This window comes from Bos indicus x Bos taurus, chromosome 10 (genome assembly GCF_003369695.1).
Source record: "Bos indicus x Bos taurus breed Angus x Brahman F1 hybrid chromosome 10, Bos_hybrid_MaternalHap_v2.0, whole genome shotgun sequence".
NCBI classification, from domain to species: domain Eukaryota; kingdom Metazoa; phylum Chordata; class Mammalia; order Artiodactyla; family Bovidae; genus Bos; species Bos indicus x Bos taurus.
In genome coordinates this window covers 76,035,260-76,047,743 of record NC_040085.1, presented here as the reverse complement: position 1 = coordinate 76,047,743, position 12,484 = coordinate 76,035,260, and positions in this window count along the sequence as shown.

The window sequence follows — 12,484 nt, the reverse complement described above, 5'->3', positions numbered from 1 at the left end:
TGCCAGTCCAGGTTTGGTGCATGAAAAGGGTGCTTGGGGCTGGTGCACTGAGATGACCCAGAGGGATGGGATGGGGAGGGAGGTGGGAGGGGAGTTCAGGATGGGGAACACATGTACACCTGTGGCAGATTCATGTCAATGTATGGCAAAACCACTACAATATTGTAAAGTAATTTGCCTCCAATTAAAATAAATAAATTTATATTATATAAAAAGAAATTTACCAATGAATTACTAGGTGCCAGACATTGAACAAAACTAATATCATTTCTTCCCACATGGAACTTAGAATCTGTTGGAGAGAACACAGCTTGGGGTAGGGGCCGAGGACAGACATGAACAAACAAACAGAAATATTCAGAAGCCATGATAGATGCCATAAAATAAAACAAATCCAATGAGAGCTCATAGGAATTAAAGGCGGAGGGAGGCTGCCCTTAACATGGGGCAAGAATGAAGGATACAGTCAAACAGAGACCTGACAGGAGGTCTTAATTCACTCAGTTCAGTTCAATTCAGTCGCTCAGTCATGTCCGACTCTTTGTGATCCCATGAATTGCAGCACGCCAGCACTCAACAAATAACTATTGAGCTCTTCGTATGGGCCAGGCACTACTCTTGGTGTTAGAAATAGAGCAGTGGGGGATGGGGGAAAACAAAGAACTGGCCTCAAGGAGCTTGCATTCTGGAAGTAAAAAAGGGGCAGAGATGGTCTACAGTCTCTGAGGGTGTGGGAGTGGCGTGTGGGATGGAGCTGTATCTCAGGCCAAGGAACTAGTTGGTGGGAAGATCCTACAGAGGTCAGCTGGCTATTTCGGGAACCAAAAACAGGCCAATGTGGTGGGAGCATAGGAAGTATAGTGAAACTTGGTTGGAGAGGTGAACTGGAAGTAGGTCATAAACAGTTTCACAAGTCATGAAAATGAATTTAAAAGGTTAAATGAATATGGCTTATGGAAAACACTTAGCATGGATTTGAATTGAAGTTGCTAAATCTAGGTTTAAAATTACTGAGTATGTGTGCTCAGTCATGTCCAACTCTTTGAGATTGCTTGGAATGTAGTCCACCAGGCTCCTCTGTCCATGGGATTTTCCTCAGCAAGAATACTGGAATGGGTTGCCATTTCCTCCTCCAGAGGATCTTCCTGGCTTAGGGACCAAACCTGCATCTGCTGCATTGGCAGATTCTTTACCACTGAGTCACCCGGGAATCCCTTAAAATTACCGTGCTGGGTAGTCATTTACCTGATGATTGAGCTCCACATCCACCACCATCTTCCACATCCATGAGCCATCTTCTTGAATCTGGAAATGTAAGAACTTGTGCAATGTCATGTGCATTGTTTGCCCACAGGGCTGCTATGATACCAGTGACTTGGCAGGATCATGGCAGTGGTGAATATGGGTGCATCCTGGGATGAAGGGTTGGGCTATAGCTTGTCTGGATCCCTAAAGGTCAGAGATCCACAAATCATAAAAGAAGAGGTCTAATCAAAGGATTTGGGCCAATAGAGATCTACAGTAGCATCAAGAAACTTGGTCATTTATCCACTTATTAATTCCCCACTAGACAAATTGAAAGCTCATGCCCACAACAGTTTCCTCAAAGAAGACATGGACAATTGGACTAATAGAATGTAATGTGATAAGCGTTACAGAGAGAGATGTGCTATGGATGCTATGGGAATGTTTAAGAGAGCTACCTAACTCACAGTAGTATGGGGGATGCTCTGGGAAGAATTCCAACTCAACTAACTTGAGTTGTCTCAACTAAGTTTTCAAGGACTTCTAGGAGTTGGCAGGGTATAGAAAAGGAAGGATATTCTAGGTAGAGAGAACTCCATGGGAAAAGGGATCAAGATGAGCATGGATTGCTAGGGACAAAAGTTAGAGAGAGAAGTTGGAGAGGAAAATAGAGGTCAAGTCATAAAGGGGATTATAGTCCATGCCAAGGAGTTTGGATTTCATCTTGGAGACAATGGAAAATCAGTCCATCATTTTAAGCAAGCGAGTGACCTACTATAACTTCAATAATGAATAATAATAGTTAACACTCATTTGTTTCTAATTGTGTGCCAGGCATCCTTTTGACAATGTCACACACAATGACTCAATCTTTTCTGGAATTCTTTAAGAACTATTATTAGCACCCATTTTGTAAATGAGGAAGCTGAGGCACAGCTAATGTAGAAAGATTTCCCAAGAGGTTCAACTATAATAGTAAGTGGCTGAACTAGAATCCAAAATCAGACTGTTGACTCCACAGTCTACTTAACTACTATATGCTGCTGTGCTGTGCTTAGTTCAGTTGAGTCCGACTCTTTGTGACCCCATGGACTGTAGCCTGCCAGGCTCCTCTGTCCATGGGGGTTCTCCAGGAAAGTATACTGGAGTGGGTTGCCATGTCCTGCTCCAAGAGATCTTCTTAGGGATCGAACCCAGGTCTCCCACATTGCAGGTGGATTCTTTACTGTCTGAGCCACTAGTGAAGCCCAAGAATACTGGAGTGGGTAGCCTACCCCTTCTCCAGGGGATCTTCCCAACCCAGGAGTTGAAATGGGCTCTGCTGCATTGCAGGTGGATTCTTTACCAGCTGAGCTGCCAGAGAAGCCCCTTAACTACTATCAGTTTCATTTCAGTTCAGTCGCTCAGTCGTGTCCGACTCTTTGCGACCCCATGAATCTCAGCACACCAGGCCTCCCTGTCCATCACCAACTCCTGGAGTTCACTCAGACTCACGTCCATCGAGTCAGTGATGCCATCCAGCCATCTCATCCTCTGTCGTCCCCTACTCCTCCTGCCCCCAATCCCTCCCAGCATCAGAGTTTTTTCCAATGAGTCAACTCTTTGCATGAGGTGGCCACAGTACTGGAGTTTCAGCTTTAGCATCATTCCTTCCAAAGAAATCCCAGGGCTGATCTCCTTTAGAATGGACTGGTTGGATCTCCTTGCAGCCCAAGGGACTCTCAAGAGTCTTCTCCAACACCACAGTTCAAAAGCATCAATTCTTCAGTGCTCAGCTTTCTTCACAGGCCAACTCTCACATCCATACATGACCACAGGAAAAACCATAGCCTTGATTACTATGATACCTGCTTAATTCCTTGTTACCCAAAGTGTGGTTTCTGGACTGTGGCAGCAGAATTACCTGGAGCAAATCTCGGACCACGCCCCACACCTGTCAAGTCAACTGAATTTTAATGAGATTCCCCAGATGATTTGCAGGTATATTAATGACTGAGAAGCACTGGCCTAACCCCCATTAGGGAACTGGGTCAGAGGTGACGGACTGGAAGACGAATACCCCATCTTAAGAGGAATACCATTTTAGGTCCAGGTGATCATGGGACGTTAAAATGTAAAGAGCACCAGCACCCCTCTGCAAGTTCATTTTTCATGTTTTTATGAAAGGGAAGGGATAAAGATTTTACAAAGAATATTTTGTGGGGCCTCACTGTGTTAGCTAACAAAAGATGCTTTTAAGTAGAATTTGCTGTAGCAGCTGCCAATGTGAAATCTCTAAGAGATTTACAGGGCAGGGAGAAATTTCTCTTCCCTTGGGTCATTTATTTAGTTCCTTTTTGTTATCACTAAGATGACAAATATCTGAGGGTAATGATTAGGGAATAGGTCTTGGGGTAAGGGGCCAAAGAAACCCCTCCACTTGTGTTTCACCCAGAGTTTTGAGAATTGCCCATTCTGGGTGGCAATTCAAGTTCTCCAGGATAATGCATTAGGGTTTGGATTCAAAGCCATAGTTGGTAATGAAGAGCAATTATTTTCTTAATGTGTCTAAGATCTTAAGAAGACAACTGTGAAGAATATTTTAGCCATCTGATTTTGTCTTTTCAGAGGGTAATCAACATATGTATGTTTGGGAATCACTCTTCCAAGATAACCTGTGAATAACTGTAAAGTGTTAGAGCCTTATAATGGATGATGTAAAAATAAATGTCTTTAGTGAGGCCGCTCTATTCTCTAAAAGCCAAAACAAGAAGTATGGATTTTTCTGTTGCAGACTTGTAGGGAGCCATGAGAAGTTTTAAATGGCCGAGTATATAATTGTATTTTAGAAATATAACTCTGATGGAAATGTGAAGAATGAACTGGAAAGGGTAGAGACTGAAGATCAATGAGGAGGCTATGAGAGATGATGAGGTCATGAACAAAGTCACAGGCCCGGCTACAGAGAGGAAATATGAGATCTCTTTGCTTTAAACATTACCCAGGTACAGCTTTCCTCTGACCTCTAGCTCTTATTCCAACTGCCATCTGGACCACACTATTTTACATGTTTTATAATAATCTCAAGCTTAATATGTTAAAAAGTTCCCTTTTCCTCATTTATTCCCTTTCTCAGCAAATGATATCTATCCATTCACCCAAGCCAAATAACTGGGGAATCACCCCGGACTTTTCTCACTTCCACATCCATTCAATCACTAAGCTCTTTAAATTCTACTTTCTTGATGCCCATCACATCCATTCCTTCCTCCTCATTCCATTGCTATTTTCCCTACCCAGGTCCATATTCTTTTCCACTTACACTTACTGGCAGTAATCTCTTCAGTCACTTATACCCTTCAACTCATCTTTCATACAGTTGCCAGATGGGCTTTCTAAAATAAAAATCTGACCTTATTATTTCTCTAGGTAAAAAATTCTCCAATAGTTCCTCAATTGCCTACTGGATAAAACCCAAATTAATTATCATGGGCTGTAAGCCCTCCAGTTATGGGGCTTCGATTTGCCTCCCGTTGTATCTTATGCTCACTCATCTCACTCAAAATCTACCTTACCCAGACATAGAGAAATGTTTGCAAGACTTTGAATACTCCAGGATGCTTCATGTCTAAATATTTGTTTCCCTTTCTTCCTCCTTCCTACTCCTCTCTTTCCTCCCCTTCCTACCGTATCTGGAAAAAAACCTTTTTCATCTTTCATGTCAGTTCAAATGTCATACAAAGCCTTTGCTGAAAACTCCACCCTATTGTCCTCCTTACTTCCTGGATAGGATTTCTTAATCTTTAGTGGTATAATGGTATAAATAAATATTCATAATAATTATCTATTGAGTAAGTGGCAAAAAATGGATGTGTCCTCTCTCCCTAGTTCATTAGTGGAAGAGTTTGGTTATTGTTGTTTTTTAATACTACATCACTATCTAGGAAAGCTTACTCATTCCTGTGAGCTTCAATTACCAACTCTACATAACTAACTTCCAGAGAAGCTCTGGTTCTATGTCTTTTAAGGCTTATCAAATGGTCCAGTGGGGAAAATAAACCAGATGCAGAGACTGTAATCCATAAGTCTATCATAATAACTTAAGTGAGAGGCAGTGAGAATGGAAATTAGGAAACAATTTGAAGAGATGTTAGTGAAACAAGTTGCATCAGGCCAGATGAAGAACCTCTGCCACTGCTCTGAAATTATGCTGTATGTGCTGATGTCTATTTCGAAAGTGGTGAAGGCTGACCCAGTGAGTGCTCACCGGACTGAGAAGGTCAAATATTTTCAGAGCACCACCCCTTCTCTCCTCCCTTCTCTTCTCAAAGTCTAATGTACAGAATGCTGAGAAATCAGCAAAGTTGGGAAACAGGAGGGAAAATCCCAGTTTCTCCTTTCACTACCCAAGCCCTGGGCCTAAACTCTGTACTTGGGCTTCTTAAATAAAAAGCACAAAATCAAGATGGCAACCTTTAGTAGTTGCATAACATTAGACCAAAAAATTTCCTTTATGCTCTCTATTCACAATTTATGGCTTTTGGCAGGTTGGCACGCTGGACACATGAATCTACTTCAACTTATCAGGTCTGGTTTCTCCTGGATTCACATTGAGTAGTGCGGCTCTAAGACAGAATCCTGTGTATGGTCAGGCCTGGCAGGCCTCATAGGAGAAGCTGCCCTCCCCACATCATACTTGGTGCACAGCCAGTGCTTTGTAGTTTTCTGGAGGGAGTTGCAGCCAATGAACTCAAGCCTCATTGGGCTGCCATGCTCATATCTGCATCCCCAGCCCACTACTTCCATTCAGACCAAGTCTCTTTATCCGGGGCTTTGGCTGAGATAGTAGCTTTCCCTTGTAGCTCAGTTGGTAAAGAATCTGCCTCCAATGCAGGAGATCCGGGTTTGATCCCTGGATTGGGAAGGAAACCCAGGCATATCCTGGGTTCTGCATATCCCCTGGAGAAGGAAATGGCAGCCCACTCCAGTATTTTTGCCTGGAGAATCCCATGGACAGAGGAACCTGGCCAACTATAGTCTATAGGGTCACACAGAGTTGGACACGACTTAACATCTAAACCACTAAACCACCTTGGCTGAGATGTTTTCCAAGGCCCTCTACCAAGATCCGGGACCCTTGGTTGAGCCCATTTTTCTCACTTTGACTCAGTACTTTTCACACCCAGCTCTTTGCTTTTTTCCTGTAACCACACAGGTCCATTAAAAAGCCGGAGCTTTTTGTTCAGGGCTCCTTGACAGTGAGATTGAATCTCCCATCTGTGCTTCCATTGATCCCTGCCTGGGGCCATTCCATGGAGGAAGTGAGCCAATGCCTTTCTCTTTCACCTCTCACTTGCACTGTTGCAGGAAATGAATAAAGAGGTTTGATTGTTACTTTCATCTTGGCTTATAATCCTAATTGAACACCTCAACACCTGGCAGCTTGGCACACATCTGCCTGTTTTCCCTGTCCCCTGACCTTTAAATAGATACAAGAATGTTCCATCCTAACTTTGTGTTATTAAGGACTCTGGGCTCTTGAAATAAGAGCTTTGTCTTATACATGCTATATATTCTATTTTTTTCTTTTCACTCCAGCAAGATTCAAATATTCTGAGAAAAGGAGAATGGATACTCCATATGCACATAAAACTACACTGGAGAGGATATTGAAACCTCTTTAAAAAGTATTTTTGCTTGGCCTACAGCATAATGTAATTTTTTTGGCCAGATGAAGCATGATTATGAACTAGCTACATGTAGACTAGATTTGAGACATAAACAATGACCACTGCATAGCTTTAAATTATACAGATGAGGCTCTTGGCCCACAGTGGTTTAATTATTTTCTTGGAAGACATTGCACTTCTTCACTCAGGAAGTCTAATGAATTTTGTAATTACCTTTTCCTCTGAAGTCTACAAGTAATAATTTCCCATCTGGATTGGTAAAGAAGAGCCCACAGCAGGAAATATTGTTGTGTGGAAAAACTCAGCACTTTTTTGCTGACCATTTCCATTTTTGCACATATTCAACAGCCAGTTGAAGTATTTGTATCTGCAGGCTTGGGGGAAGAGGAGAGCAAATTTCTTTGACCCCTCCAAGGTCTGTATCTCCATTACTTTGGTAGTTCCTGCCTTAGTTTTGTCCATCATCAGCTTTTGTCTGGACTGTTAGGAACTATCGCTCAGGTTCCATCTAATTCCATTGTGAATTCCATCTAATTCACAGTGACATGAGTTCCCATGATCAATTAACAAACTCCATTGACTAGCCAATGCCTTTAGGATCAAGTCAAAACTCTTAAGCAAATAAGGTCTGAAACAAATGGGGCCCAAGGATCTTATCTTTCATCATCATCTTCCAGCATTATCATATTGTTCATTCAGTGCACAACATACTTGCTCTCTTTTGAACAAAATCTTGTCCACTTCTGTGGCTTTGTGCCAGCTCTTCTCCCAGTCAAAGTGCCTGTTGTTTTTTCTCTTCTAGGAAAAAATCATAATCATCTTTTCATACTAGTTCTAATTTTGGTTGTTGTGTTCAATATGTTAAAAGCAGAATAGCAAAATGGGAAAGAGTAGGGAGGCTTCCCTGGTGGCTCAGACAGTGAAGAATCTGCCTGCAATGCAGGGAGACTCAGCTTCAATCCCTGAGTTGGGAAGATCCCCTAGATAAGGGCATGGCAACCCACTCCAATATTCTTGCTTGGAGAATTCCAAGCAAGAGGACAGACAGAGGAGCCTGTTGGGCTACAGTCCATGGGGTCGCAAAGAGTTGGACATGACTGAGTGATTAACAGGAGACTGGAGACCTAGATCGGAAAAGGCAATGGCACCCCACTCCAGTACTCTTGCCTGGAGAATCCCATGGATGGGGGATCCTGGTGGGCTGCAGTCCATGGGGTCGCACGGAGTCGGACTCAACTGAGCGACTTCACTTTCACTTTCACTTCCATGCATTGGAGAAGGAAATGGCAACCCACTCCAGTATTCTTACCTGGAGAGTCCCAGGGACAGGGGAGCCTGGTGGGCTGCCGTCTATGGGGTCGCACAGAGTCAGACACATCTGAAGTGACTTAGCAGCAGTAGCAGGAGACCTAGGTTCCACCATTGATCACTGTAACCTCAAGTGACTTGTTTGAGTTCCCTCAGCTTCTGTTTCCTCATACATAAGGTGACGACTTTTTCCTTCCAGCTTTACTGAAGTACGATTGGCAAATAAAAATGGTATATATTTAGGTTGTACAATGTGATGATACATACACTTGTGAAATGATTACTACAGTCCAGTTAGGTAACACATCCATCACCTTGCATATGAGAAGACAAGATCTACTCTCATAACAAGTTGCAAGTATACAGTACAGTATTACTTAACTATAATCACCGTGAGAGTCTCCAGAGTTATTCATCTTATAATTGAAAGTTTATACCCTTGAGCAATTTTGCCCCCATTTTCCTTAGCTCCTGACAACCACCATTCTACTTTCTGGTTCTGTGAGCTGGGATTCTCTGTCCATGGGATTCTCCAGATGAGAATACTGGAGCAGATTGCCATTTCCTTCTTCAGAGGATCTTCCTGACCCAGGGATTGAACCTGGGTATCCTGCATTGCAGGCAAATTCTTTACCGACTGAGCTATGAGGGAAACCCTTAAACCATATGAGGCTGTTGGGACGATTAAATGCAGTCATCTTTTTAAAGGGCTTAGCATTGTGCCCGGCATGTTGTAAGTACTTAATATGTAAATATGGACTATTATTTTATTTTTGCTGACATTTTCTCCAACTCAATTGTGTTCTAACTTTTATGTTTTAACTTAGCCACCTTTTATATGTAGAATTATATTAATTTGGGTGAAACAAATGACCAAAGTAACAGTCGTTACCAACTGTAGTTCCTTTTTTCCTTGGCATTTATTCCAGTTGTATCTCATGGAGTATGGTTGAACAAACGATATTGAACTGCCATGTGCCATGTGATAATGATATTTTTAACTGTAATTCCATCAGGAACTTTTGAGCCAGGATCAAGCTTTTGTATTTTGGAGGTTCTTAGAGTCCAGTCAGGTATTTTTAATGCTTTGCATTAATAATAAGCAATATTAACATAACCAAATAATTCAAAGAGTCTACCTTAGTAAAACTCTTTCTACTTATGTTCATTATGTCTGTATGGAAAAAAATATTTTTACTGAATTTGTACACACAACTGTGATTTTTATATACCACTTTGAACTTGTTTTTAATTTCAAATTTGACTTATTTCAATTTTAACTATACATCAAAATTAAATTTATTTTCATTCTATATCAAAATGCTACAAATACCACTGTGATTTCTAAATTTTTTTTTGGAATGGCTTGTGCTGGGTCTTTGTTGCTGCATGAGGGCTTTCTCTAGTTGCAGAGAGCAAGGGCTACTCTTTAGGTGCAATGCACTGGCTTCTCATTGTGGTCGCTTCTCTCCTTGGGATCTTAGTTCCTGGACCAGGAATCGAATCCATGTTCCCTGCCTTGGCAGGCAGATTCTTAACCACTGGACTGCCAGGGAAGTCAGTCCTTCATTGTGATATCTAATCTAGCTTTTAATATCTGACAAACTCTTATATGTAGATAGAATTTTCTGGTAAGAAGGATAATAAAATTTGCATCACAAATTAATTATGAATTATTTGTATCATCTTTGAGCATAGACATGTGTACAACTATATTTTATCATCTAAAAATACAACCTTAAACATCTTCAGCTTAGAATGATTTCCCCATTATTCCACTGCTCACCAGCAGCTTTACAGTTGATTTGTCTTCTGTAAGTCTGTAATAGTAACATCTATTACATCACTTTCCAATTTGTATGACAATATTGGTTCACAGGCCATTTGATACTCACCCACAACAGACAGGTAAATAAAAATGATTAGATGAATGAATACTGAGAAGGCAAATTGTTTCTCTGAGCGGTTTGTCCATGAAGCAATAGATACTCCAGATTTGTGTCAGTTAAGTTCAGTTCAGTTGCTCAGTCGTGTCTGACTCTTTGCAACCCCATGGACTAAAGCATGCCAAGCTTCCCTGTCCGTCACTTACTCCCAGAGCATGCTCAAACTCATATCCATCGAGTTGGTGATGCCATCCAACCGTCTCATCCTCTGTTGTTCCCTTCTCCTCCTGCCTTCAATCTTTCCAAGCATCAGGGTCCTTTCCAATGAGTCAGTTCTTCACATCAGGTAGCCAAAGTATTGGAGCTTCAGCTTCAGCATGAGTCCTTCTGATGAATATTAGGGATTTGATTTCCTTTAGTATTGACTGGTTTGATCTCTTTGCAGTCCAAGGGACTCTCAAGAATCTTCTCCAACACCACAGTTCAAAAGCATCAATTCTTCAGTGCTCAGCCTTCTTTATGATCCAACTCTCACATCCATACATGACTACTGGAAAAAACATAGCTTTGACTATATGAACCTTTGTCAGCAAGGTAATGTCTCTGCTTTTTAATATGCTGTCTAGGTTTATCATAGCTTTTCTTCCAAGGAGCAAGCGTCTTTTAATTTTATGGCTACAGTCACTGTCCACAGTGATTTTGGAGCCCAAGAAAATAAAATCTGTCACCTTCCCCATTTTTTCCCTACCTATTTGCCATCAAGTGATGGGACTGGATGCCATGATCTTTGTTTTTTAATGTTGAGTTTTAAGCCAGCTTTTTCCCTCTCCTCTTTCACCTTCATCAAGGTGAAAGATAGCTCCTCTTTGCTTTCTGCTATTAGGATGGTGTCATCTGCATATCTGAGGTTACCGATATTTCTCCCAGCAATCTTGATTCCAGCTGCCAGGAGTCCAGCCTGCCAGGCTCCTCTGTCCATGGGATTTCCCAGGCAAGAATATTGAAATGGGTTGCCATTTCCTTCTCCAGGAGCACTTAGTCTTATAAAGCAATATCCTGGGAATAATTTTTTATTTCCTGCCTCTCCTTCATCAGACTCATCTATTAGTCACTAATTACCTTTTGATTTTATCTCCTAAATACTTGTCATCCTTTTTCTTCCCTCGGCTACCACTGCCTTTGTATGCCTGTAGACATCATTTGTTTGCCGTAGTTTCCTAAACCAACTCCCTGTTCTTAGTCTTATAAATGCCTCCAACTCATGTTCTTTGGATAATCTTCAAATTGATAAAATGGAATCACAATTACACTTCTCCCACTGCCTACAAGATAAAGGCTGAGCTCCCAGGTCTGGCTTACTATGCTTACCATATGTTTTATTACCTAAGGATCTGTGTTCTGTTATTTTCTCTTAATAAAAGTACAAGAAAGCATAACAAACAAAACAGAAAGCTTGATGTTTCACAGTTCTGTTTATTGGATGTGATAACCCCTATTTTGGAATGCCTCCTCAACCAGGCCCCACCAGGCCTTCGTCCTTTGAAAACAAAACTCTGCTCTGTGTGTGTGCATACTTTTGTTGGGACATGTATACATACCATCTCAAGCATAAAATCCAAGTTCAAAAACTGGAGTTAAACAAAGCCATATATTTTTATGTCACTTAGAGTTAAAAGTTTTGAATTCCCAGTCTATAACATAGAAAATTCCAGTAAATTCATGGCCGTTCTGCCCCCCACCCCCTCCATACCCCCCACCCCTTACCACTGTTCTGTGCTTAAATTCTGGGGGAACCTTCACACTACCTAAATTCTGGAGAAGATACAGGCACTAACACTTCATCCCCATACAAAAGGGCTTCTTCAGATTTGGGGGTTCTCTTCTTGGGATCTGTGTCTTGCTTGCAAATATCCTCAACATTTTGCTTTTATGGAGACACACTGGAGCTTGCAAATCTTTCTAAGACTTCCTATAGCTCCCCCATTCCAGAACTGTCCCTCTAAGGCATCTTGCTATTTAGCCCAGATTACCCGGAATTTGGACACTAAGTCTTTACTCAGGGACCCAGGGTATTCCCTTTCTTGTTAATGTTTTGTGCTGGAAGCCTTGTCTTGTGAAAATTTTGTCTCAAAGGTATGTAATAGGTTTAGACTCTTAATGGGCTTAGTTACATAAATCTAATAGCTGTCAAATTCCTCCTGCTTAGTCCTGTCCGATCCCCACACTTGAGGTGGGGTGAAAAATAGAATGGTCAGTGGCCCCTAAGGGCTTCCCCGGTAGCTCAGATGGTAAAGAATCCACTTTCAATGTAGGAGATCCTGGTGTGATCCCTGGGTGGGAAAAATCCCCTGAAGAAGGGATAGGCTACCCACTACA